Raw genomic sequence first — 27291 nt, 5'->3', positions numbered from 1 at the left:
AGAAGGGGATGACAGAGGATGAGATGGCTGGATGGCATCACTGACTTGATGGACGTGAGTCTGAGTGAACTCCGGGAGTTGGTGATGGACAGGGAGGCCTGGCGTGCTGCGATTCATGGGGTCGCAAAGAGTCGGACACGACTGAGCGACTGAACTGAACCAAAGATTCAGCAATTCTGTTTTAGAATTTGTCCTTCAGACATTGTTAAGATTTGTGAAACTCTACAGTCAACCTTGTTTATAATATCAAGGAATTAGAAACAACTTAAAAGTTTGAGAGTCTGCTACATGTATTGTGGTATTTCAGTATTGTGCAACCATTAATAATGGTGTATTTGGAACATAGCTGACTTGGAAAAATGTCCAGAGTATAAAATAGATTCCAAGAAAATATTATATAAAAAGCTTCCTTTTTTGTTTTTTTAATATATGTGCAAATTAAACATTAAAAAATCTTTGGGAACAAATGACTAAAATGTTAACAGTGGCAATGTCTGAATTTTGAGATTGCAACTTATCTTAAATATTTTGTGCTTATTTTTATTTTCTGTTTTCTATACTTAATGTTTATCATCTAATTTATAATCTGAAATATATACTCCAATAGCACTGAAATTGACTTATAAAACTAGAAGCTACGTCATTGCAGTTTAGTGTGTTTCTTGAGCTTCAGTTACCCAGAGAGCCTTTGAGGGGGTAGATGGATGAGTCTGATAACTCCCCTCTGAAGGCAATGCTGTTAGAGAAGTGTAATTGATGTGTTTGTGGCTTAGGATGGGGGCAAGCTCTTCTGTCTGGGAGAATCCAGATAGAATTCATAGAGGATGAGGGTATTTGTCTTGCTTCTTAACAGAGATGACTGAAGAGATATTCCACAGAGGAGGACGTAGTAGGCAGGAAAGGGAAAGGAAAGGAAATCCCGAGGCATGTCAAAGGGACAGCAAATGCATCCATTTTATAAAATCATGGGCTATCTGAGGGAGCTGTGGGAAAAAATTCTCAAAGTCAGTGGAAACATTGCCATGCCTTAATTGGGAAGGTAACTGGGAGACATGATAGATACTTGAGCAGGGGAATGATAAGCTGCTGGAGCCGGTTTTTAAGGCAACTAGTCTGATGGAGCATAGGAATTAAAGAGGAGAGACTGGTGGTGGTGAGACCGGTTTTGAAGCCTGACAGTGGAGACAAAGTGGTGATGCTGGTTTGAGATCAGCTGTGTGCCCAGTGTGTCACATGTGCGTGCGCCATTTGCTCAGTCATGTCTGACTCTTGGCGACTCAATGGACTATATATAGCCCGCCAGGCTCCTCTGTCAATGGGATTTCTCAAGCAAGGGTGCTGGAGTGGGTTGCCGTTCCTCCTCCAGGGGGTCTTCCTGACTGAGGGATTGAACCCATGTCTCCTGTGTTTCCTGCATTGCAGAGGGATTCTTTACCCGCTGAGCCATTGAGGTTTCCCAAGTAGACTAAACTCTATTCTGTGTGATAGCAGAAAGCTGCAAAACTTGAATACTCTTGTTTCCTAGTGATTTGCCACAGTGCCATAAATCTTTTATAGTCTGATTTTGCATGTAAATTAGATTATAAAATAAGAATTTGTACTTTGGATATATCGCACTTGAAATTTTTACATCCCTCCATTCCCCAACTTCTTTATGACATTTCTTCTGAGGATGGTGTAATGTCTGGAGCTGGAAAGTGGGAGAGGAGTGCTCATAGTCTGGAATATAGTCATTCTTCAGTATCCACGGGGGCTTGGTTCTAGGACACACACCTGGCTTCAGGGATATCAGAATCCACAAATGTGCAATTTCCTGATATTTAATGGCATAGTATTTGCATCACCTAGCACAGATGATTTTCTGTGTGTGGTTTTTTGAATCCACGGATATAGAACGTGCAGCTATAGAAGGTCAACTGTACAATAAAAGGAAACATCAAATTGTTTTTTTAAATTCAAAGTTGTGTTTTACAAGAGTTCCTTGCATGTATGGGTATATATTTTAGTTCTCTGCAATGAAACCTTTGACATTTTGGCTCCAGATTCTGAAGGCTAATAGCTGGAAGATTGCATTGGTTTGGGTTGAAAAAATTAACAAATATCCCTTTAGAAACTAGGTCAAGTTCCTTATTTTAATTTCTGATCTAATTCCGGACTCCAGCTGTCAGACTACCCCATTAATCCTCCACTGGCAGTGAAATCCTCTCTAAAATACATTGTAATTAACTTGCAGGAATTGACAGCAAAAGATGGAAAGTTCAGATGATATTTGTTTACAAATTTCCCACATGGAAGTGGACATTTAAATTTTTGAGAAGTCATTAAAAATGTTGAGAGAATTTTGGCAGAGTTTTTTCTCCCCACTGAAAAATAGCTGACCCTTTTTAGCAGTTTCAGCACCCAAAATCTAGACCTGAAAACTTGATTTTGCTGAAGTGTTTAGTATTAGAACTGTTGCTTCAAGCATAGCAAATTTTTGTTACAATTATCCTTAAACTAGAGTGCTTCACAAGTCCCACAGGAAAACTGGTTATAGCTGGTGACATGCCTAGAGTGGGGTAGGAAGAGGCTTGAGCAAGTTTGATTACAGCTAAGCGGAAAGATTTCAATGTAAACTAAACGTATCTCATTCATTGGTTAAGTATAGCTTTGTCCATTCCTGGGAAGTGTTGACATGAAAGAAAATTGTTTCCGCAGTTTGAGATCGTGGAAGATTCCAGGGCGGTGCAAATATGGATTTTGAGAAACAGACAAGCATGCTATAACATACTTCCCAAAAGAAAACATTTGTATGTGGAGTACGTTTTTAACTGAATTGAGTGAGTTTTCCTAAATAACCAACTCTTGTAGCTTTTGCCACTGTCCAAGGTACTAATAAATGGGGGACTGAAAAGCAGAATTTTCTTCTTCCAAGATCTTAAAGATTATGGCCTCTGAGGACAACCTAAATGGAAAAGAGAATGAGCCAAGATATCTATTGGGAAGGAAAAGAAAACCGTGCTGGTCACTATATAACAGTTGAAATTAACAAATATTCTCCCAAAGCCTACTACTTGCTGAACCCAAAGGAAATGGGGAAAAGAACAGGAATTAAGATAAAGAAGGGGTCTTGGAAAAAGTGGTAGGCTACAATATTCCTAGACTGATACTGGGGTTAGAAGCAGTTTATGTATTTTCAAATAAGACTGGCCATGCTTAAATCAATTTGTGGAAGATAATGAGCTGAGGAACTGGGTCTTTTAATGAATTATGTATAACAAATCTGATTTGTAGCTATTGAAAACTTCAACAAAAAGCATAGATTCTTTTATAAAATGAATCTGCTTTTACTTTTCAACTAAATATGAAACAAATGAAATATATTTCTAAGTGAAGTGAAAGTCGCTCAGTCATGTCGGACTCCTTGTGACCACATGGACTGTTCCCACCAGACTCCTCTGTCCATGGGATTCTCCAGGCTAGAATACTGGAGTGGGTGCCATTTCCTTCTCCCTATTTCTCAGTATTTGCCCCTGAAAATAGCAATAGCCATGGTCTCAGTATTTTATAGTAGATAAACACTAAATTCTACCAAATACCAAGATTTTAAACTGTGCCATTTTGATAATTGAGGTAATAAAATACATTGTGTGTGATTTTTTTTATCAAATACAAAATTAAAAATTAAAAAAAAATTTTTACACCTAAAAAATGTTTTATGTGTAAAATATGTTTAGAAACATATTTTAAATTCTCATAAATAGTGATAATACACTATAAGAGCATTATCTTTTCAGCCCAAAGGCTTAGTCTACCCATGTTCTTGCCATTATTTGATAGAACAACTAGTTCTTCATCTATATATTTATATATTCACCATTACATGCACACACATACACACACACCTCCCCCTGTTAAGAAGTGCAAAACAAAGTCAGATCACCCAATTCTCTTTGTTTAAAAAAAAAAAGAAAAAAAAAGGTGGCAACGTTACCAGATGTCTCATGTCTCATAGAATTCTTCTATTTATGGATATACTAGTTTATTAACATTTAAATTTCACCAAGAGTTCAAGTATATGCTAGTCTTCTGTTCAGATTTTGAAATGAAGATAAAATAGACAGACAGCTTTGGAAGAGTACAATGTGTTTAACAGCATAATATTTTTACCAACTATTCAATCTGATAGGTGGTATAACTATGCACTTAGGAGCACAGGTATAGGGACAGGCCCTGGAACTGGAGGAAAAACCCACCATTCAGGACTAAACAGAAGTTCTTGGTTACTGACAGAATCTCCCCTTGCCTTCAGGCTTGAGTCTGTCAGTATACTAAAACCACTCAGCTTAGGACAGTAACCGGATAGATTGGCCAGTGCCAGTTCTCATTGTGGCAGCTAGTCTGAAGGGAACAGGAGGCTGAAAATGTTGCAGCTGAAGTGCAGAATGGGTGGATGAGAGGGGCCATCTTCTAAAGATCGCTGATTTCCCAAACGAGTTCCTAAGATGCTTTTCTCAAACAGTCATAGAATTCTTGGCTGCAGCTTGAAAGATCCTATTTTATAAGAACTGGTTTTTCTCTTAGTAGCCAAAAAGTTAAGGGCGGGGGTGAGGAGGGTGGGATGGAAATAGGAAAGAAAGAAGAACAAGGAAGAAGCAGAGAGGAAAGTGAGCAGATTAGATGGGAGAAAACAGATGTAGGAGCTGCCCACGTGCTTTACCCTGGCAAGGGCCTCTGCAGTTTTAAGGTTCATGGTGAGACTCAGGATGGAGCAGAGAGCTGATGAATCATCGTCTCAGCCACAGAGCAATTTTAGGAGGCTGGTGAGCAAAGCAGGTAGTCAGTGAGCGGGTAATGAATGAGCACACAGAGGGGAGAAGGTGGATTCCTCAGGGTTCTACAACTGCTCTGCCAATTTTATAACTCACCAGCTCCCATTACAAAATATATATTACATTTTGTATTTGTTAAGGATGATATAGTTTAGATTTAATAAACAGATTCATTTCCCCTTAATTTCTCAGGATTTACATGTTCCGTTGTAAAACTTGCTAAGCTTTCCAAGTGATTTCCATTCTCAGAAGTTGAATAATAAACTGTCAATTCAGCCTTCATCCATCTGCCAGTATTCTGCATTGATAGTTTTGCTGGTTATTGAAAATGAAGCCAAAAATAGACTGGTAGTCTTGAGAAAATGACAGTAACCATGCATGTAGTTGGAAATGTGCCTCTTTCCAAGACCCTCACTGTGCAGCAGTGGTTTCAGATGACACAGTATTACCGTACCCACTGCTCCATGCACCGGGACATAGAAATCTCCTTGAGCCACTCGTCACATAACAAAACCCTCTATTCTCTTTCCTCTCTTGTTAGCATTCAGCTGTTTTTCTGATTGAATGCCCCGCCATTTAGTTAACGCTGTTGTTTCTAAGGGGAGAGTGGGGCGCTGTCTCCATGCAGCGTCACCTCCTGTCTCTCCCCGCCTGTCTTCTCTCCTCGTGGTACCAGTCTTTTCCTGTCGGCAGGCGACAGTGGCCTGATGCTCCTGGGTGCTCGGAAGTGACAAGTCACCTAGCTGGAGGGCAGAGATTGCCATAGAGCAGAGTGTGGGGACTGAGAGTCTGCCACTGACTAGCTCACCCAAACTACTCTGTATATCTGAGTCTCCTCATCAGTAAGCTTAGCATAATAGGGTGATTTGCGAGGTCAGACCAATCCTTATGTGTAGGCCCTTAGAGTAATGACTGACTTAATAGGCCATCCACAAGCTTAAGCTATTATTTTTATAATTTCCTATGGCGATCTCTCTGACCAGGGAAGCATGGCTTAGACAGATTGCCATAGGAAATCATGAAAATAATAGCTTAAGCTCAGACAGTAAAGAATCCACTTGCAGTGTGGGCGACCTGGGTTTGATCCCTGGGTTGGAAAGATGCCCTGGAAGAGGGCATGGCAACCCACTCCAGTATTCTTGCCTGGAGAATCCCATGGACAGAGGAACTTGCAGGCTACAGTCCACAGGGTCACAAAGAGTCAGACACGACTGAGCAAGAAGCACAGCACAGCACATGGCAATCTGTTACGTGAGGCAGTTTTTTCCCCACCAGCCCTTCTCTTTCCTATAAACCTCAGACGTGCACACAGCTGGTCGCAGTGTGGAAGGATGGATCCACAGCAGGGGAGGCAGTGTGGAGAGTTCCTGAGGAGCTGATGGAAGGTAGAGAAAAGGCTTGTGGTAGTTAGCCAGAAGAAGGGAAGAGAGGAATCTTCAAGAAGTAATGGCAGCATGTATACAACTGATGGGGACAGGAGAGCCAAGTCCAGGGAAATGCAGCCAAACGCCATCCTCCATGAGGCCAGAGAGGAGAAGGCAAAGCAGACAGGCAGCCGGTAGTGCTGCTGATCTGTGGTGAGAAAAGCAAGTATGCGAGACCACCAAGAGCTAAGAAAACAGAGGCGCTGAAAGTGCTACAGGGTCAGATTGGTATTCTCGAAACACCATAGCTGTGCTGATGACTGGGTTTTGGCGATCAGGATTTGGACGGCCACAGAACAGCTAGGAGGTTCATTTAACACTGCCCTGTCCTCTTAAAACTGGGTGCCTCTAATCTGAAATTAAAAGATGCTTACTCCTTGGAAGGAAAGTTATGACCAACCTAGACAGCATATTGAAAAGCAGAGACATTACTCTGCCAACAAAGATCCATCTAGTCAAGGCTATGATTTTTCCAGTAGTCATGTATGGATGTGAGAGTTGGACTGTGAAGAAAGCCGAGCGCCGAAGAATTGATGCTTTTGACCTGTGGTGTTGGAGAAGACTCTTGAGAGTCCCTTGGACTGCAAGAAGATCCAACCAGTCCATCCTAAAGGAGATCAGTCCTGAGTGTTCATTGGAAGGACTGATGTTGAAGCTGAAACTCCAGTACTTTGGCCACTTCATGTGAAGAGCTGACTCATTTGAAAAGACTCTGATGCTGGGAGGGATTGGGGGCAGGAGAAGAAGGGGATGATGGAGGATGAGATGGCTGGAAGGCATCACTGACCTGATGGACATGAGTTTGAGTGAACTTGAGGAGTTGGTGATGAACAGGGAGGCCTGACGTGCTATGATTCACGGAGTCGCAAAGAGTCGGACATGACTGAGCGACTGGACTGAACGACTGGGCAACTGAACTGAACTGACTGAATCTTCAATGAACTGGAAGATAGATAACTGAGCTAGTTACATTTGAGTCTAAAGTATAAATATAAAGATCCTGAGGGAAGAAGTGAAAGGATTTTTTTTTCAAGTTGCTCATAGGAATTATTTTTTTATTTGATAAATTCATGATTCCTGTCTTTGTTCTGTTTAAAGGAGTTGTGAGATAACTCAGGATATGAGTTCTAACATTTATGGAGCCCACTAAATGTACCCCTGGAGGACGGCCTGGCATCCCACTCCAGTATTCTTGCCTGGAGAATCCCATGGACAGAGGAGCCTGGCAGGCTACGGTCCATGGTATCACAAAGAGTCGAACACAACTGAAGTGACTTAGCATATGCACATTGAATGTACAGGCATACAATTGTGGGAATGGGTTGATATTTTAATAACATGCCTCCAAATTTTCTGAAATTAATAACCAACATATTTCTTTGGCTAGCATACACTCTGTGTCATGCATTTCATTGCTTTAATTGGACAGAATTGGGAATTTGTCTACTTCTTGAGACATTTAGGCAAATCACATACCAGCCATTGTATCACACATGAGCAGAGAGAAATGTGTAGGGGATGTTTATTACCCACAGTTACCAGTGTTGTGAACCTTGACCTCCCTTTCCCATGGAGTCAGTTCTGTGTCCCTCTCTGAGGCAGTAAGGTCTTTGGGGAGGGAGGAAAGATAGTAGAACAGTGGAGCAATTCAAATATGTTTCCCCCACCTGGAGAAGGTGCTCTGCTATCCAGCCTCCTTACCACACTAGCCCTGCTCAGAGGGGCAGAAAGAAGAAAAACAATCTGGATTTGGTGCCACCAGAGTTGTAATTTTCTTTAACCAGAAGTAATCTTGCCCCAGACCCCCATGGGACATTTGGCTGCTGCTGCTGCTAAGTCGCTTCAGTCGTGTCCGACTCTGTGTGACCCCATAGATGGCAGTCTACCAGGCTCCCCCGTCCCTGGGGTTCTCCAGGCAAGAACACTGGAGTGGGTTGCCATTTCCTTCTCCAATGCATGAAAGTGAAAAGTGAAAGTGAAGTCGCTCAGTTGTGTCTGACTCTTAGCGACCCCATGGACTGCAGCCTACCAGGCTCTCCCATCCATGGGATTTTCCAGGCAAGAACACTGGAATGGGGTGCCATTGCCTTCTCCGGGACATTTGGCAGTGCTCCCCCCAAAGTTTTTTTAATGGTCTTGACTGTGAGGAGGGGGGTGTCTGTAGGCAGTGCTGTTAGATACAGGAGGCAGAGGCCAGGGAGGCTGCCACACTGTTAAAGCCTCATCCCCTCCCCTGTAGTCCACAGCAAAGAGTTATCCTATCTGAAAGGTCAGGAGGACCAAGGCTGAGAACTCCTGCACTAGAGATCCTGTCTGTATTTATGTTGTTCATTCAGTAAGTCATGTCTGACTCTTTGTGACCCCATGGACTGCAGCACTCCAGGCTTCCTTCTCCTTCACTATCTCCCAGAGTTTCTCAAACTCATGTCCATTGAGTTGGTGATGCCATCCAACTATCTCATCCTCTGTTTCCCACTTCTCCTCCTGCCTTCAGTCTTTCCCAGCATCAGAGCTGCTTTTGAAAATGCAAGGGGACTGGTTGGCAGGAACGATGGTACTTAGGCACCTGTGATGCTAGGCCTCTGGAGGTGTTGGGATTGTACCGGCTACAGCTGGTATTCCATTGGTTCCTACTAGGTAAGTCTTTAGTTCTAAGGGCATTAAAAAGGGTTTGTTGCCAAGTTCAGTGGATGCTTGAACTCCTACATCTTATAAATCCTGTGTCCAGTCTCTTTACTAAGGCAAGTCCTGCTACTCAAAGAGGCTTGAAATGATTTGTTTTCTTCTAAACAGCGTATTTCCTTTCCCAGATTGGACCCATGGATCATCCAAACTCATGAAGTTCATTGGTTTTAACTCACGTTTTAACTCAAGTATTCTGACTCCCATATCACAGTTTTAAATTCTATAAAGGCACATTGAGGACTTGACATGATCTTTTCTCCTCAGATTCCCCTCTATGTCCCTAGACAAAAAGTCCTTTTAAAGACTGTTACCTTTAAAGGTAACATTGTGATAGAAATGTTGAATTCGAAATTCATAATGTAAAACTCATCACCGGCTTAAAATATTTTCCTGAGGCCCTATAATTAATTTATCCAGAAATAATTTCTAAAACTTCAGTGTTTGTTTATGATTCTTCTTCTTCACTTTGAAGACCTTCAGAATTTTTCTAAAGCAAGTCAATCTTCTGGACCTTCTGAAGGATAGTGAAACTTCATTTCATGTGGTTTCCCAACGGCTCCATGAATGTTCTCAGTGAAGGGAGGAAAAGAACAGAGGTCTCTCTGCTTGACTGATTCTAAATGATTGCCTCTCTTAGATGCATTTGGTATGGGAACAAAATCATAATCTTCAGGGTTTTAAAATGCCATCTTTAATACATTAGGAAACCAAGAGGCAGAAGAATTTTTAAAAATAGTAAATACCGTTTAGATGATCTTGGTAAACATTTGTTCAAATGTGTTTAAGGCACATCCTGTTTGGGGCCCGGGCTGATTTTAAACCCTGTGACTGAACTGATGTTTAACAGCCATTTCTTAACCAGGAAAGGCCTCCCCTTCTCCCAGCCCACACCCATTCGAGCTTCACTGGCTCTTTTGAACAGAAGCCGTTCTCAGTTTTTACTTGGTTCAGTGAACAAGGTTACTGTTTAGAAACAGTGGCTGTCGAGTCATATGTCTCCTCACCCTTTTGCCTTCTTCCTGAGTGTACCTCGAGCTGCATGAGAGATGATATTAAGACTTGGGATGATTAAAAGTTCTCTTCACTGATCGCTTGGTCTTTGCCTGGCTGAGAAACTCAAAGCAGGAAGAGGGAGACATGCAGATATGTTGCAGCATATTCAAGAAAGAAGGGTTTTAGGATGGAAGACACTAAACTGGCCTGTAAGTTCTTGGGCTCAAAATATGTTTCGAAACTTCTTAATAAGGATGTGTAGGAATCGGGCAATCTTTAACTCAGTTTGACACACTAACACTTCCAACAGGTCAAAGTACAGAGTAGGAAATCTTTTAATAGATCTTTTTGTTTGGGGGGGTAGGGAGGACTTGGTTTTAATGCTTTAAGAAAAAGAAGTGGGAATTTTAATTAAGTGAAACATTCCTTGTGCTCTGTAGAAGATGGATATACACTTTATTGTCCTGCAGCCATGGGATAGCTTCTATGAAAATTCAAGGCAAATGATATTATTTTCCATTTTCCATGTTTGTGCTTTTTTCTTCTTTTGGCAAAAAACAAAGTGAAAACCCTGAAACAGCTCCTAGGGTCTCCTGAGTGCTGGAGATAGACCATAGTAGCAGGCTACACATACAATTGCACTGCTGTCGAAAGAACATTTTAGCACATAATTTATTATGCTTTCTTATTGCTTTTAATATTTGTATCAGGATTAGATCATGAAGATTTTGAGAAATGATTGTTTTTCTATTTTAGGGGAGTGTGAGGAGTGCTGAGGATTTTTGCTGATTAAAAAAAGGTCATACTTCTCTCGCCTACCTCTTTGGTTTTTATTTAGTTTTTTTTTTTTTTTTTTCTTTTTACCATCAAAAGCATTGCCTGCATTTTCCTCTCATATCTTTCCTCACTGGAATGCTTCCATTTCCATGGTATGTAAATCAGTTAACTCACATGTAGGCTTCATGGGAAAAACTATAGTGATCAGAATCTTAAGCACTACATTTTGGAGAGGTATTTTTATCACTGTATTTTCTTGTCTAGAATTTCCTATATGTACTGGATGCTTTATCAGATTTAATTTTAAGAGTAGTAAAGATGCTTTATTCACTAAATTATTTGCCCTTTTAAAATATTGCCTCTATTCATTTGCATGGATAATATTTGCAAATTTTATACTGAAAACACATCTAGGAAAGAAAAGTGAGTTGTACGTGGTGTCAGTATCCAGTAAGCATTAAGGAGATGGATTATGCTATAAACAAGTGGTTTGCTTTTGGTGTTTTATGATTATAAAATATAGAGTCAAAGAGGCATCTTAGAAATAGCTTGAGAGTTGGATCCAAGCCTACATTTTAGCTCTGGCACTAGTTTTGTGACCTCAAACAAGTTATTTATACTCTATGTCAGTATCATCACTGCATAATGGGAATAATCTAACTTTCAGGGCTGTATATACGTTAAAAGAGAGGCAAAATGCCTCACCTAACTGGCTTCTCAGGAAAAAAAAAAACAACTGGTATTATTATATGTATTTGTTCAGTTAACTCACTTTTAAATTCACTTTGTACATAATGAGTCCGAAAAGAATATCCTTCTGTGTGGAAATCATATTTACATACAGTATTCAAATATTAGGATAAGACAGTTAATGTATAATAAGCATTGGGTTTCATAATGAATTATTTAAATGTGATAAATAATATTGGTTGAATCAAATGAAACACAGGTTATTCAATAAGAAAACTGGATAAATATCCAATAGATAAAATTGATATTGAGGGGGAGAAATTTCTTCATCCAGAAAATTGGTCAAAAATCTAACATAAGTGGTTTTAAAATCCTAAATTATTCTTTTTAAAAAAATACTAAAATATTCTTTTAAAAAAATAAAAAGATTAAAAATTTTATCTTTATTTATTTGGCTGCACTGGATCTTAGTTGCAGCATGCAGGATCTAGTTCCCAGACCAGGGATCGAACCCAGACTCCCTGCATTGGGGATGTGGAGTCTTAGCCACTGGACCATCAGGGAAGTCCTCTAACTTAATCTTAGATACTAGATTTTGGTCTCTTCCAATTTCCAACTTTTAATTTGATATTGGGTAGACCTTAGAAAAGCAGACGTAGTAGCTTCATGTTTCCATAAACTAAAATTTCAGTGTGAAGACTGTAACTCTGTCTGGAGTAGAGATGCAGGGTGACCTCTGCTCTGTACACTTCACACAGCCCCTCCAGCTCCTTCATGAAAGTCCATCCCATGGTGGGAGCAGAGCCTGTCGCCATGTCAAGCTGCTTGGGAGTAAGAAACTGTAAGAGTGACCCTCCCCCCAACCCCAGACAAAAGTTGGTATCTATTGTCATTCGGTCCGTTCTCACGTTAGCACTTAAACCACCAACTGAGGCTGTCATGTCTATTTTGTTCTCCCACACTAGAGTGGGAGCCACAGGGCCAGGGAGTTTGGGCTTTGTCTGTATCCCAAGCACCTACAACAGTGCCTGGCAACCAGTAGGCGCCTAGTCAGTTTATTAAATTAATGAGTCGACCTCTAGACTTCAAGAGGGCAACAAGGTAAAGAAGGCCATGCCTATTCTCACTGTAAAGCACAAAATAACAAAGATACAGTTTTGTATAAAATCTGCACCAGGGCACGCTAATTTATACTGTGGTTGACACAGAAGTGGAGCCTTGTGCCAACTTTTAGAAGAAAAGAAAGTCAGTAGAAAATGTTACTGTCCTCAGTTAGACATGTGCCAAGAGCAGAAAACTGAAAAGTTTACTTCCTTTATGAAAAATAGGTAAATCAAGGACTCTAGAAAAATAATTTTGTGATAAAATGCCAAGTCACAGGCCAGATAAACTCCCTCCTCCCCTGCACCCTCGGTGAGGTCAGCACTCAGTTCCAGAGGCTCAGCCTTTCCCACACACCCCGGAAGCATCACACAACCCTGTGGACTCAGCTCCTTTACCAGGAGTTTTATGTAGGTGTAGTTTTCAGAAGCTAAGAATCTTGTTCAGTAAGACTTTCACAAAACACTAGCCATTCCCAAAGTTACACTAAATCTATACCTCTATCAAGAAGATAAATTGCTGTACTGTAGAGTCAAAAGACAAGGTTTTCAAACTCTATTCTAAGGCTGTCTGTATAACCAAGGGCAAATCCCATTTGATCTCTGAGTCTCAGTCCCCTCCCCTATAAAAGGGCAACAGGCATACCTACCATAATCAAGTTAAGATGGTCAAGTGAGTTTATACACAAGAAAGTGACTTGTAATCCATTAAACAAATTATACAGCGTCACTTGAATACACATTTAAAAAACAGGGCAAGTTCTTTCCTTAAATGAGAATTTAAGTGCTTTATAACTTTAAATTCTGTTATTTGTCAGAATATCACTAATTAAAGGAGCAAACCCCATCAAAACAATAAAAAAGACTAAGGTACAGTTTTTAATGCCATATTTGAAAAATAAATCTAGAAAACACTATGGCATAGTGGTTAAGATACTAGGTTTTAAAGTCACATTGATGTGGATTTTATTCATGATTTAGCTGTTCACATTAGACAGATTTCTTAACTTTGAGACTCAGTTTTCATCTCTGTACAGCGGGGAAAGTGTTACCTAAATGCAGGCTTACAATAAAGAAAATATTGTATGAGACAAAATGCTTAAAGCATGTAGTACAGCCTTGGAACATAATAGATGCTCAGTAAACAGCAGTTGCATTTGTAGTTATTTAATTATTTATGAATATCATTGGGTATATGGTTTGCCTTTTAAATGATACGGTACTAAACTTTTAAAATGTATTAGCCACTATTACTCTGTATAGAAATTTGCTATTAATTTCCTGAGAGAAAATAATTCTGCAGTTTTTCAGAGCTCTTACTTTACTGAGCCTGATGATTTTTTTAGATTAGGTGGTCTTTGAAACAAGCATCAATACAACTAAAAGTTTTCTAATATAATTTGCTCACCTAAAGCTTGAGGGATCTCAAAGTATGTTAGATTAAATAGACTTATCCATAACAGAACACACAGATAACTCATAAAGAAAGAGCAGGGGCAGGGATTTTCAAAGAGAGGAGTTTAAAATTCTCTTTCTAGGAGGTGTATGTTGCTAGGGAATGAACAAGAAGGGCATCAAGGTAGCAACATGTATTGTCATGCAACCTAGAGATATTTAAGTTCCAAGATTCATTGCTTATAGTCCAAGATGTAAGTCATGTATTAAAAGTCATTAATCCTTTCTCAGCATTTCACAGAGTCATTGAATTAAATATTCTCTGAACTGACATTTTAGTATTGAATTGCAAACATCAGTGTACAGTCTTGATAATATAATTTCTTTCTCTTATCAGAACCTCTGGATGATATGAATAAATGAACTTCAATTGAGCCACAAGCCAACTTTAAAACTTAGGTTAGCATTTTAATACACAAGAATCATTCTCCATTAACAGATGCTTTTCTATGAGACCTACTTTATTTTAAAAGATAATGCCATAATCCATTTCTGGTCATAATCTGGTTATATAAATGTATTTGTAATGTCTTGTCTCAGACAGCATAAAATAACATTACTTGAATAACAAGTAACATGTGATGAAGGACCAAGAAAGTAAAAGTTAATACTTAAGCTTTCTCCTTACTTAATATTAACAGTGCATGGTTTTCATGTTTTTCTGTAACACAGCAGTTATAAAGTCCTGAATCAATGATTAACATCTTTGTATAACATTATTAGGAATTACTGTTTTGAATATTTGGATTTTGTGTTTTACTCTGTTAATCAGAATACAGAATTCAAATATACAAGCATTTAAGTGTGATGTTCTTATAATTCAGTGCTGTTAATTTTACCCAACAGTTGCAATCAAGTTAAAGAAAGCAAGTAAGTCTGAGGGATTTTAGTTGGATTCAGTATATACCATTTTAACAAAAGAAAGGTGGCTTGGGCTTTGAGAGATGATATACTGTGGGGAAGTGATTAGGAAATGAGCTAATGGAAGATGAGGGTTACTATAGTAGGATTGTTTATGCAAACTCATCTCCGTCTCTGGGGATGAGCCATTCTCCTCCTTCTGATACAGGAGAGGGGGACACCATCATAGGCGATATTTATGCCCAGCTTTTAGGTGGGTATGCGCAGAGAATTCTTTCCGCATCTGTTGATTCTCAGTGCCTTCAGCTGAAAATAATACCAAAGTGGCATCTTTTGGAACAGTGCATTCTGATGCCCTTCATGTACTCTACTGGACATTTTTAGGTGTAAGACTTTTCTCATATTTTAGGTTATTTCCTTAAGATAGAGTCTCAGAAGTGCAATTGTCGAGCTAGTAGTTTTAAATCTTTTAATGGCAGTAGATTCATACCACTAACTTCCTTTCGTGGAATTATACCAATTAACTGTAACTCTAATACTGCTGCTTTCTGCTCCACATACTTTCAGGGTCTTCAGTGCTGCATTTGGAAGCACATGTCTAATATTCCTCTTCAGGGTTCACACTAGATGAAAAATACCAAGGATCTAGAAAGGGATAGTTCTAACCATTGGTGAAGCTAGTTCCAATATTCATGACTGGTGCTGTAATTGAGAAGGAGCAGCATAAACTGGCTGAAGCAGATGCTTTTCTCCAGGTATCCCTACTACCAGCTGAATTTAACATCTCAATCACAAGGAGACCGCTCAGGATGAGGGATAATTGAAGATACCTTCATTGCAAATAGATCATATGCCTTGTGCATGTGTGCATAGTCACTCAGTCACGTCTGACTCTTTGTGACCCCATGGACTGTAGCCCGCCAGGCTCTTCTAACCGTGGAATTTTCCCGGCAAGGGTACTGGAATGGGTTGCCGTTTGTTCTCCAGGGGATGTTCCTCACTCAGGGGTAAAACCCCTTCCTCCTGCAGTGCATGTAGATTCTTTACCACTGAGCCACCAGGGAAGCCCACATAGACCATGTGGTTGTGGTTTAGTCGCTGAGTCATGTCCGACTCTTGTTGCCCCAGTGCTGCTGCTAAGTCGCTTCAGTCGTGTCCGACTCGGTGTGACCCCATAGACAGCAGCCCACCAGGCTCCCCCGTCCCTTGGATTCTCCCGGCAAGAACACTGGAATGGGTTGCCATTTCCTTCCCCAGTGCATGAAAGTGAAAAGTGAAAGTGAAGCTGCTCAGTTGTGTCCAACTCGCCGCAACCCCAGGGACTGCAGCCCACCAGGCTCCTCTGTCCATGGGATTTTCCAGGCAAGAGTACTGGAGTGGGGTGCCATTGCCTTCTCATGACCCCCAGTATGGATGGCATTAAATCTTCATGAGCTACTTAGTCCTAAATCCAAATTAGCATTTGATTGCCAATGGGACTGATAACAAGCCTTCCTGGGGACAGATCCTCCCACCCATGTGTTCCCCCATCTCTTTTTTATTAGGAAAAAAAAACCTTTAGCCTCTTTAGTCTTCCCCAAGTTCCAAAGAGCAAATTTAATCAGAGAAATGGAAAAATGCAGAAACAAAGGAAAGCAGTCAAGCAGGACAGAATTATAGTTTAGCCACAAAACAAAATCAAGGACTTCTAGTTCCTCTTCAAGGGTTACAGATAATACCCTGAGCCACATCTTTGATAGAAAAAACTCCTACCAGGTGGAGGCGGTCAACCATATGCTGCCTAGCATCACGTAGACCCCAGACAGGTTGGAACTAGAAAACTAATAATTGAGATTCTCAAAATACCAGTATTACCTTCAGTTCAGTCGCTCAGTCATGTCCGACTCTGCGACCCCATGAATCACAGCACGCCAGGCCTCCCTATCTATCACCAACTCCCGGAGTTCACTCAAACTCATGTCCATCGAATCATTGATGCCATCCAGCCATCTCATCCTCTGTCGTCCCCTTCTCCTCCTGCCCCCAGTCTCTCCCAGCATCAGGGTCTTCTCCAATGAGTCAACTTTTCGCATGAGGTGACCAAAGTACTGGAGTTTCAGCTTCAGCGTCAGTCCTTCCAATGAACACCCAGGACTGATCTCCTTTAGGATGGACGGGTTGGATCTCCTTGCAGTCCAAGGGACTCTCAAGAGTCTTCTCCAACGCCATAGTTCAGAAGCATCAATTCTTCAGTGCTCAGCTTTCTTCACAGTCCAAATCTCACATCCATACATGGTTACTGGAAAAACCATAGCCTTGAGTAGACAGACCTTTGTTGGCAAAGTAATGTCTCTGCTTTCTGTCGGCTAATTCAAGGATTGTGCATAAGCTGATCAATCACCCCAAGACCCTATCCCTCACACTGTCCTTATAAACTTCCCCTGAAAATTATTGGCAAGTATTTAGGTCTTTTGAGCACAAACTATCCTGTTCTCGCATGGCATCCTACAATAAATGCTGTGCTTTCCTTCACCACAGTGTCAGCAGATTGGCTTTGCTGTGCATTGGGTGAATGAACCCTAATTCACTGGATTTTTCAGAAAGCACAAAATGATACATACAAATCAAGGAATTTTAGAGCTATCACCATCAGCTAATTACCACTGGGTAGAATCTTAAGCAATGCATTGGAAAACTGAAACAGCTTCAATTGATTATAAATTAATGACATAGGATGTTTATTAATTATTAAGCTTTGTTGAAATATGCTGAACGTTGTACATAGTGTTTACAGCCAGTAGCTGTCATCAGAATGTTTTGAAATTATACCCATGAGAAAAACAAAGGTTTTTACCTCCATGCATTTGCAGTTGTTTGCTAGTTTTGCAGTAACCGTCGAAACATAGGACATTGATTTATGCTATTGAGCCTTGCCTCTTCCGAGAAGATTTAGCCACTTTGAAAAAAAGTCATATATCTCAAAAAGCCCCTCTTAAGAAGTCAATACTTAAGATACTGATTTTATACTGAAGTATTAAGTTCTTCATTTTTAGGCAGACAGTATTACATGGTGGGAATTAATACCTTCCATTTTTTAAAAATCTGCATTTATGAAGTGGTTGACAGGGAGAGGTGTTATTTAAAAACTTAGTTAAATGAAGAAATCTTAGAAATAAGTTTCAGATTCTAAGTTGTATTCAGTTCAGTTGCTCAGCCATGTCCGACTTTTTGTGACCCTCTGGACTGCAGCATGCCAGGCCTCCCTATCCATCACCAACTTGTGGAGTTTACCCAAACTCATGTCCATTGGGTCAGTGATAAGGTGAAGTCGCCCAGTCGTGTCCGACTCTTTGCAACCCCGTGGACTGTAACTTACTAGGCTTCTCCATCCATGGGATTCTCCAGGCAAGAATACTGGAGTGGATTGCCATTTCCTTCTCCAGAGGATCTTCCCGACCCAGGGATCGAACCCGGGTCTCCTGCATTGGAGGCAGATGCTTTAACCTCTGAGCCACCAGGGAAGCCATGCCTTCCAACAGTCTCATCCTCTGTCGTGCCCTCCTCCTGCCTTCAACCTTTCCCAGCATCAGGGTCTTTTCCAAAGAGCCAGTTCTTCGCATCAGGTGGGCCAAGTGCTGGAGTTTCAGCTTCACCATCAGTCCTTCCAATGAACACCCAGGACTGATCTCCTTTAGGATGGACTGGTTGGATCTCCTTGCAGTCCAAGGGACTTTCAAGAGTCTTCTTCAACACCACAGTTTAAAAGCATCAATTCTTCTGTGCTCAGCTTTCTTTATAGTCCAACTTTCACATCCATACATGACTACTGGAAAAACCATAGCCTTGACTAGACGGACCTTTGCTGGCAAAGTAATGTCTCTGCTTTTGAATATGGTGTCTAGGTAGGTCATAACTTTTCTTCCAAGGAGTAAGCGTAAGTAAACTAAGTTGTTTTAGTTATAGTATTTTTATACGTAAAGATATATCCTGAGTTGTGTTAGTTTGAAGGAGAAAGGTTTAAAAGAAGCCGTATGGAATTTTAAATAGTAGCGCTTATTCAGCTCACTGTGTTATAGTCCTCAATAGAATGGTATACTTCTCTTTAGAGCTGTTATCTCAGTTCTCAGTGTAAAAGTCATTAATATGACCATTTTTTCCAACGCCTGCCTCCCTGTAGCCTATAAGTTCCGTATAGGCAGGACCACACCTGCCTCCCACCGTTATATCCCGACTACCTGACACATTGGATGTCAGCACTGAGTAAGCAATGGCTGGATGGAGTAATGGGGAAGGATTCTGGCTCCTCTGTCCATGGAATTCTCCAGGCAAGAATACTGGAGTGGGTTGCTATTTCCTTCTCCAGGGCATCTTCCCAACCCAGGGATTGAACTTGCCTCTCTTGTGTCTCCTGCATTGCAGGCGGATTCTTTACCACCATGCCACCTGGGAGGGCAAGTTAGTCATTCTAAAAGACCTAAAACATTAAAGTGTGTTTTCTATTCTCAGCATCTAGTTGAAAGGATTGATTGGTGACTTCTTCCTGTGTCTTTATTTGTCCAGTATCTCAGTGAAACATTTTGTAGAATCAGAATACTTTGTAAGTCCATTGTCCTTTAACAGTTTGTGGCCTTTTAAAAGTCTGAACTCTATCCTACAAAGTTTTAAATAATAGTGTTGCTGAAAAGACCTTAAGGGAAGTTAAGCTTATTTATAGACTTTTTCCAGTATAAACTCCAGAGCATTACTATAGAATTCCCAGAACCTGCTTATCCCCTCAGAAGTCAAAACAGCTTCTTATTTGTAATTCCTTGGACTCCTTGCCTTTAGAAGAAAAACATCGTATTTTAGCACAGCACTATATGAAAGTTACTGGTTAAAATTTTAGGTGATAACTTTCAGGATAAATTAATATTAAAAGGACAGTATTGTTTCAATTTTTGAAAAGCACCAAAGTGTGCTGCGATTCATGGGGTCGCAAAGAGTCGGACACGACTGAGCAACTGAACTGAACTGAACTGAAGAACTTAAGTATTGTTTTCAAAATGATGCTTATTCAGCCAACATTTGAGCCTTTAAATTTTGCTTTGTTACAATTTAAAGATGTATTATAAAGTATAAATCTTAGTTGAAATAGTATTAAAACATATCTCTATTGCACTGACAAAAGGAAAGAGAAGCTCTGGAAAATTTTTGAGGTGTATATGTGTGAGAGGTGGGTGTTCTAGTTTAAAATACTCTGATTGTGATGTAAATATGTCAGAGTTTTTTCATTTGTTTTTAGTCCCAGATGTTATTCAGTGTCGAAATGAGTGTTAAAACATAATACAGGGACTTCCCTGGCAGTCTGGTGGTTAAGACTTCAAACGTCTAATGTAAGGCTTACAGGTTCAATGCCTGGTTGGGGAACTAAGATCCCATATGCTGTGTGATGCCAAAAAATTGTTTTTTAATTTTTCAATTAAAAAATAAAACATTCAAAACAGATTGAATGCATGGTAAAGTTGGGAAGTAACCATAAAAACAGGTTTTATGGAGGACAGTGTGGTTCATTACACAACTATTAATCTAATTTAATACAGAAATAGATTTTAGAGTATATACAATCAGTCTGCCATACATTGCCCACAATACGGCTTCTTGAAACTGTGCTAGCTACCGAGTGAGCACTCCTTGTCAAGTTTCTGGGTTACATTCTGTGTTGTCAGTTAATAGTGGGATCACATGATTTAGCAAAGAGTTGACCTTGGGGTAGAGTTGATCTGCTCACATAATACCTGAGAGCTGTAACAAAGATGTAGGCTTAAACAGTTAGTCAGCACATTGTACCTCTAGGAGATACCAGTGGGTAGGGCCAGACTTCTTTAAGAATAATTTTAAATTGGATCATTCATTCATTAAAGGCCCAAAATTGAAACTCCAGGTAGCATGACTAATAAAATTGTAGTCTGAAGTTTGTGAATTTGGATGAAGAAAATAATTACATCTGTATTTCTAATAACCTTTTCTGGAAATTGAATGTTTCTTTTAATTATGAATGTGAGCAAAAGAACCTACAGCAGTATTAGCATTTACAGAAGTCATATTTTCATAACACATTACAATTGTTTTAGGAGGGTCAAAAGGCAGCTTAAAGAGATAACTGCTTTGAAATCATGGCAGTTGTGAGACATAACTCTAGATTGTGTTATTTAATGGGTTAATAAAGAAGCACATGTAGGTATGTGTGTATATTACAGATCTTTTGCTGTCTTTATAAGCTTTTAAATATAAATCTGTATTTTTTGTGATGCTACGTATTTTAATTTATTCATTTAAAAATATTATCCTGAGTAGGAATCTAGCCTGACCTTTTGCCGAAGGAATCCAAAGCAGAAAGAAAGGTTAAAATCCTTTGGTGGAAAGCCTTCAGGTGCCTTTAAGAGCATTCATACCCTAGATTGAAGGCTGCTGAGCCTAGAAAAGACTGAAGCCCACCAACTCATCTTAAAATGTTAGTCCAGGAAACCCAGACTTGGTGTTTTTTTTTTTGCCAGGGTATGAAAAATGTGAAAAAAAAAAAATCACTTGAGCCTGCGAGAGAGGAATCCTACTTTAAATTCCATGATCCGTTGGTTCTAAATCAGGGATGTACATCAGACTCCTCTAGGGAGCTATTTATTATCATAGAGTTGAGCCTTATGCCTCAGGATTGCAGTTCAGCAGGTCTGGGTCAGACCTGCACATCTGTGTGTGAAAGGCCCAGAGGTGGTTTTCATACAAACCCTCAAATGAGAAGTGCTTTGAAAGCTTGTTCTTTGAGAACTATTTCAAGTATCCCATTTTTAAGGATTTATATTTGGTTTTTTTAAAAAAAATCATCTCAAGAAATGAGGAAGATTCACTTTATAGTTTGGAACTCATAACTGCTTAAGGCATCTTTTGCTGTGGCAGAAGGTGAACCGGTACTTGACCATCCATCCCTGGGAGCCATGAAACGTTCTGAAGTTGCATGTACATTTTTCAGGGTAAGAGGACAGTGGCTTTCCTGAGATTTGCAAGGGTACTCATGATCTAAATAAAAAGCAAGAAATAGCTTCCCATATACTGAGATAGTAAAATGTAATTGTGAAGTAAGCAAAAGACAAAATTACTAGACCCACTAAGGAAACTGATGAGAATACTATTAATTCTATGATAAAAGCATTGAACTTGAATGATATGACTTTATCATTAATTCCTAGAATCAAAATATTTGTTTTTTGCAATGCAAGGCACCATAGGGTGGCAAATAAGTGGTTTTGATGCTATATATACATTAGGGAAAAAATAAATATAAAATATTAAACTTTATTGAATACATAATTGTATATAAAAATCCAATCCCTCGTGGCTCAGTGGTAAAGAATCTGCCTGCAGTGCAGGAGACGCAGGAGATGTGGGTTTGATCCCTGAGTCAGGAAGATCCCCTGGAGATGGAAATGGCAACCAACTCACCCTAGTATTCTTGTTGGGAAAATCCCATGGACAGAGGAGCCTTGCAGGCTACAGGCCATGGGGTCCCAAAGAGTCAGACACAATTGAGCACACACACACACACATGCAAAAATCCAAAACCAAAATGATCATTAAAATAAGACTTAGCTTTCTTTATAATAAAATAAATTTATTTTAATATTGGACTTAGCCCCCTGCCTTGGACAGTTTTGTGTCCTGGGACCCATATTCTAAAATTATGAAGCAGTAGAAATGTGCTGTGAAATGTAGCTTCCTCCTTGTAACAAGTGAGAAACTGTACTTTAGGAAAAAGTATTTTTAAAGGAATAAAGATGCCACCTTTCATTTACAAAAGAAGTTGACAGTTTCAAGTAGGCATGATTGAAGGTTGATGCATATCTGTCCTTTTCTCTGTAATGGTAATTTCCTCCTGCTTTTGGTTGCCTTGCTTTCTCCTTGACCAGAAGTGCCCCCCCACCCACCCATATGCCTACTCCAGAAAGCCACCCTTACCTTTGTCTGTTCTTCCATAGAATCTTTTTTTCTCAAACCTTTTTCTTTTTTTTTTCCAAAACTGTTTCCTTTTTTTTCCCCAAAACTGTTTCTTTTTTTTTTTCCTCTGTGCCTCAAGGCATGTGGGATCTTAGTTCCCCAACCAGGGATTGAAGCTGAACCCCCTGCATTGGAAGCGTTGAGTCTTAAAACCACTGGACTATCTGGGAAGTTCCTCCACTGAATACTTAACCGTGCTATATCTTTATTATCAGTTTCTGTGGGTCTCTTTGAGATTAACTTTGCTACCATTATCCTTGTGTTATTATGCCAGGAATGATGTCTGCTCATTAAATATTTTGCTGAGTAATTACATATGATTACCACCCAACTCATGCTGCTCACCCATTATTTATTGTACTCGACAGTGGTTCTGTGGCACTGGACCAGTACATGGATTATGCTTTGGCATTCAGACTCCTGCTCTAGCCAACCAAGCAAACCTGCTCAGCCCGACTGGCAGCTGAGTACAATAAACTGAGTCCAGACTGAATCTAACAATATTTAGACTGGCCATCAGCCTAAGATTACCCTTCATAGTGGGAGCAAGACCAAGCATGAAGTTGACGACTAAGCCAGCCACTCCCTGTTTATGTCTAGGTCCACTTCAGACTCTCAGACTTGTCATCTTATCACTGTCTTAGCAAGATTTCCTTTCTTCTTGGCCTATATTGACTTTTAAAAAAGGTACTTATGGCTACTCAGTTATTGGGTTGGCCAAACTGTTTGTTCAGGTTTTCTGTAAGATATTAAAGAAAAATACAAATGAACTTTCTGGCCAACCCCAATATTACTATGGGGCTTCCCAGGTGGCACAGTGGTAAAGAATCCACCTGCCAGTGCAAGAGATTCAGGAGATGCAGCTTTGACCCCTGGGTTGGAAAGATCCCCTCGAGTAGGAAATGGCAACCCACTCCAGGGTTCTTGCTTGGAAAATTCCATGAACAGAGGAGCCTGGTGGGCTAGAGCAACTGACCGTACACACACGGTATTATTATAATCATAAACTAAATAGGATCCTGAACTGGAAAATAACAATTTCTTATGACATCGAGTGAATTTAGTGGGAACCGCATCCCAGGGTTCCTCCATATCCTTGGATTCAGCCAACCCCGGGCCATGTAGCACTGTACTGTTTGTCCAGTTATACCAATTCTTCCCAAGTCTGTAGTGTTTACTCTTGGGAAAAACTGCCCTGTAAGTGGATCCACTCAGCTCAAACTCATGTTATTCAAGGGTCAGCTGGGGTCAGAGAGCAGTTGCATTTCATCTTGAAAAGTGGGGAGGGAAAAAAAAGAGATTGCAGTAGACTTGTTACTTTTTTTTTTTCTTTTGACTTGTTACTTTTATTCCTGGAAAAGAGGAACTGTATGGCCCTGAGGGTCCTGAGTGCATCCTGAAGATTTTAGGGATCCTCCACATGGTTTTAGGCATTAACTCATCAATAGTGAAGCCGAACATAAAATTATTAGTACAAGTTAAGACTGAGCTGCGTGTTTCAACTTTGCTCTGTAGCCTCAATTTTGGCAGAGAAAGGGGTTGAAACATGTATCTTGTAACTACTATCAGATTCCTAGGAGAATTGTTCATGCTCTCCATTTTGTATCTTTTAATTAAGCTAGGGAGGGGGAGAGTGAGGGCGAGGGAAGAAAAATATGATTTCATCCAGTGTGGATTTTCTAGAATTCCATGGAAGGTGTTGCTTCTGTTTCTGTAGTCTCAGAGACTGCTTTCTTTCTTTAAAACTAACTGTGGCTTCATTGTGAATTCATTAGTATTATGAACCACCAAGAAATAGTAAAACTACTGTGACATCATGTGCACTTGCCCATGCAAGGCTGAACTTTCACAAAGCAGATACGCAGACTCTCCTTAGGTTCAGGATAGGTCATCAGAGGCCTGAGGCCTCGCGTTGCTTTTTCTCATCAGAGAGAAAAGGAAAAAACCACTGGTTTCCTCTCATACCCTAGTCACACCTCAGGACCAGGGCTTCTCTCCAGGTAGTCTAGCACGTGAGTTTGTCTAACCCTTTTCTCGAAGATCAACATGCTGAGTGAAAACTGCATAAGGCAGATCACCGCATTCGACCACTTACTCATCTCTTCCTCTGTGTTTTCAGTGTAACGTGGGGGTGTTCATTGCCTACCCTGCATGGATGCCTGTAGGAATTTGATGTGATGGATGTAAAGACCCTAGCGCAATGCTGATTACATTAGATGCCGCTTGATAAATAGCTCTCACAGTTGTTGCTTTTTTATTGTGACTAACATATTTATTTTTTCCCTCTCACAGTGATTCTGCTGTCTTATTTAACTTTTTAAAGCATGAATTTTCTAATGAGCAATCTGTGTTTCTCCCCTTTCACACTGAGTGTTTTCCCTGCTGGTTTCTTATTTTTTCATTTGTTAGCTTTGCCTCAGGCTGCTTTTCTTTCCTTATTGAGTTAATCTGATACTAGATAAGAGAGAGCCCACCGGAAGTGTGCTGGGGGAAGGCTGAATGAGAAGTAGCGTATACTAAACTGGACATTTTTAGAATTTGAAGCATTGTTTTAAGTAATCTAAAAAGGTGTGTAATGGTCTAAAACCAAAATATGAAGGTTTATAATCAATATTTTAAACATTGCATAGTATTAAGATAGTTTTTCTAGCTTTTATATTCAGCTTAAAGTTGAGTTTTATAAAAGAGCTAGTGAAATGAGAATCAGCGCACTTCTAAAGCTGGTTGAGGACACTTTCCAGATTAATGGAAATGAAAATGTATTGCCAGTAGATATTTTATTGTAGGCTCCTAAGACATGGCCATGAATTCTGTCTCATCTCCAAACATGTAGATGAAACTGTCATTCTTAAATGCAAATTTAGCTCAGTGCTCTCCAACTGGTGTAAGTCAGGTCAGTATGGAGCAGTGAGTTTTAAGGAACAGCCACAGAGATAGTACTGGCTCTATTCCAGGGTAGAGTGATGTGTCCACAAACTAAATTCTTAGGAACAAAGCTGTTGGCTTCTGGGAATCCCTGTGAAGTGGGCCAAGGGCTCTGGAGTTGGAGGTGGGAAACTTCCCACTCTGGCAGCACTGGGTGGGTACTGAGATGCTCTCTCATACACACTTCTTGTGAGTGGGCACTAGACCCTATCCAATCAATTACCAAGGGGTCCAAGAGGGACTCTTGGGCTCCCATCCTGGGAAGTCTCACTCTGATTAGAAGCAGCAACATCCCCAATACAGATGATACTGCTTGGGAGTCAGTGGAAGAGGAAGGAAGGAGGCAAGGAGGCAGTTCTCTGCTGAAACTAAAGATAATAGATGGACTTTCTATTATCTTTCTGCTGTAGGCAGTAGTGTTTCTGGGAGCAATGTATGTCATTGTAAGAACCTTTTCCTGCGTTAGAGAAGTGTTGCTCTACCAGATATACAAGTAAAACTTCAGTTAGTCAAGCAGTCTCAAAAGTTCACCTGTTTAACTGGTTTAACTCACTTAATCTAGCACAGGGCACGTACACATGGAGGATTTAAAAATCAGCCTTGATGACAAAGATGAAACATGATGTCATTTGTATTTATGCCTAGCTTCCTGTATGGTGGAGTTGTTATACCGTCATGTCATCAATAGGGCCTCCCAGGTGGCCCTAGTGGTAAAGAACTCATCTGCCAATGCAGGAGACTTAAGGGCCGAGGATTCAATCCCTGGGTCAGAAGATCTCCTGGGGGAGGGCATAGCAACCCACTCCAGTATTCTTGTCTGGCAAATCCCCATGGACAGAGGAGCCTGGTGGGCTACAGTCCATCGGGTTGCAAAGAGTCAAACGCAACTGAAGCAACTTCGCACACACATATGCATGTATCATCAGTGCTTGTATTGCTGAGGCTAATTGATGTATTATTATACAGCATAGATGTTGATGCAGCAAAAAGTGTATATGACTGGTTATTTGGTGCAAAGACTTAGATACTCATTTAATAGTAATCACATTAATCTGATCATTCTGAAGGTCAACATCCATATTTGATTTCAGTGTGATTTAATGAGTAAGATGCTCTAAAATCAGTCTGGTGAGTTGAAAAAGTTAAATGCTTTCTTTTTGAAAACAACTCCCACTGAGATAGGTGTCAGCCATCCTTATCTGTCTTTTTCCTACTTTCAGTTAGGTTCAGTTGCTCAGTCATGTCCAACTCTTTGCGACCCAATGGACTGCAGCACACCAGGCCTCCCTGTCCATCACCAGCTCCGAGAGTTTACCCAAACTCACGTCCATTGAATCAGTGATGCCATCCAACCATCTCATCCTCCGTTGTCCCCTTCTCCTCCCGCCTTCAATCTTTCCCAGCATCAGGGTCATTTCTGTGAGTCAGTTCTTCACATCAGGTGGCCAAAGTATTGGAGTTTCAGCTTCAACGTCGGTCCTTCCAATGCATATTCAAAACTGATTTCCTTTAGGATGAATTTGTTGGATCTCCTTGCTGTCCAAGGAACTCTCAAGAGTCTTTTCC

General features: G+C 40.3%; 1 protein-coding gene and 1 non-coding gene across 3 annotated transcripts in view; one reads left to right on the top strand and one right to left on the bottom strand.

The window, feature by feature from the left end:
• Window positions 1-27291, top strand: part of MAP7 (microtubule associated protein 7) — a 179044-nt gene that overhangs the window by 66948 nt on the left and 84805 nt on the right. The gene's annotated exons all lie outside the window — the stretch shown is intronic.
• Window positions 18225-18296, bottom strand: TRNAW-CCA (transfer RNA tryptophan (anticodon CCA)). The gene has a single exon. It is a non-coding gene; the product is annotated as a tRNA-Trp (tRNA).

The sequence above is a fragment of the Capricornis sumatraensis genome, chromosome 13 (assembly GCF_032405125.1).
Source record: "Capricornis sumatraensis isolate serow.1 chromosome 13, serow.2, whole genome shotgun sequence".
NCBI classification, from domain to species: Eukaryota; Metazoa; Chordata; class Mammalia; order Artiodactyla; family Bovidae; genus Capricornis; species Capricornis sumatraensis.
Note: the sequence above shows the minus strand (reverse complement) of the source record. Positions and strands in the feature narration are given on the sequence as shown.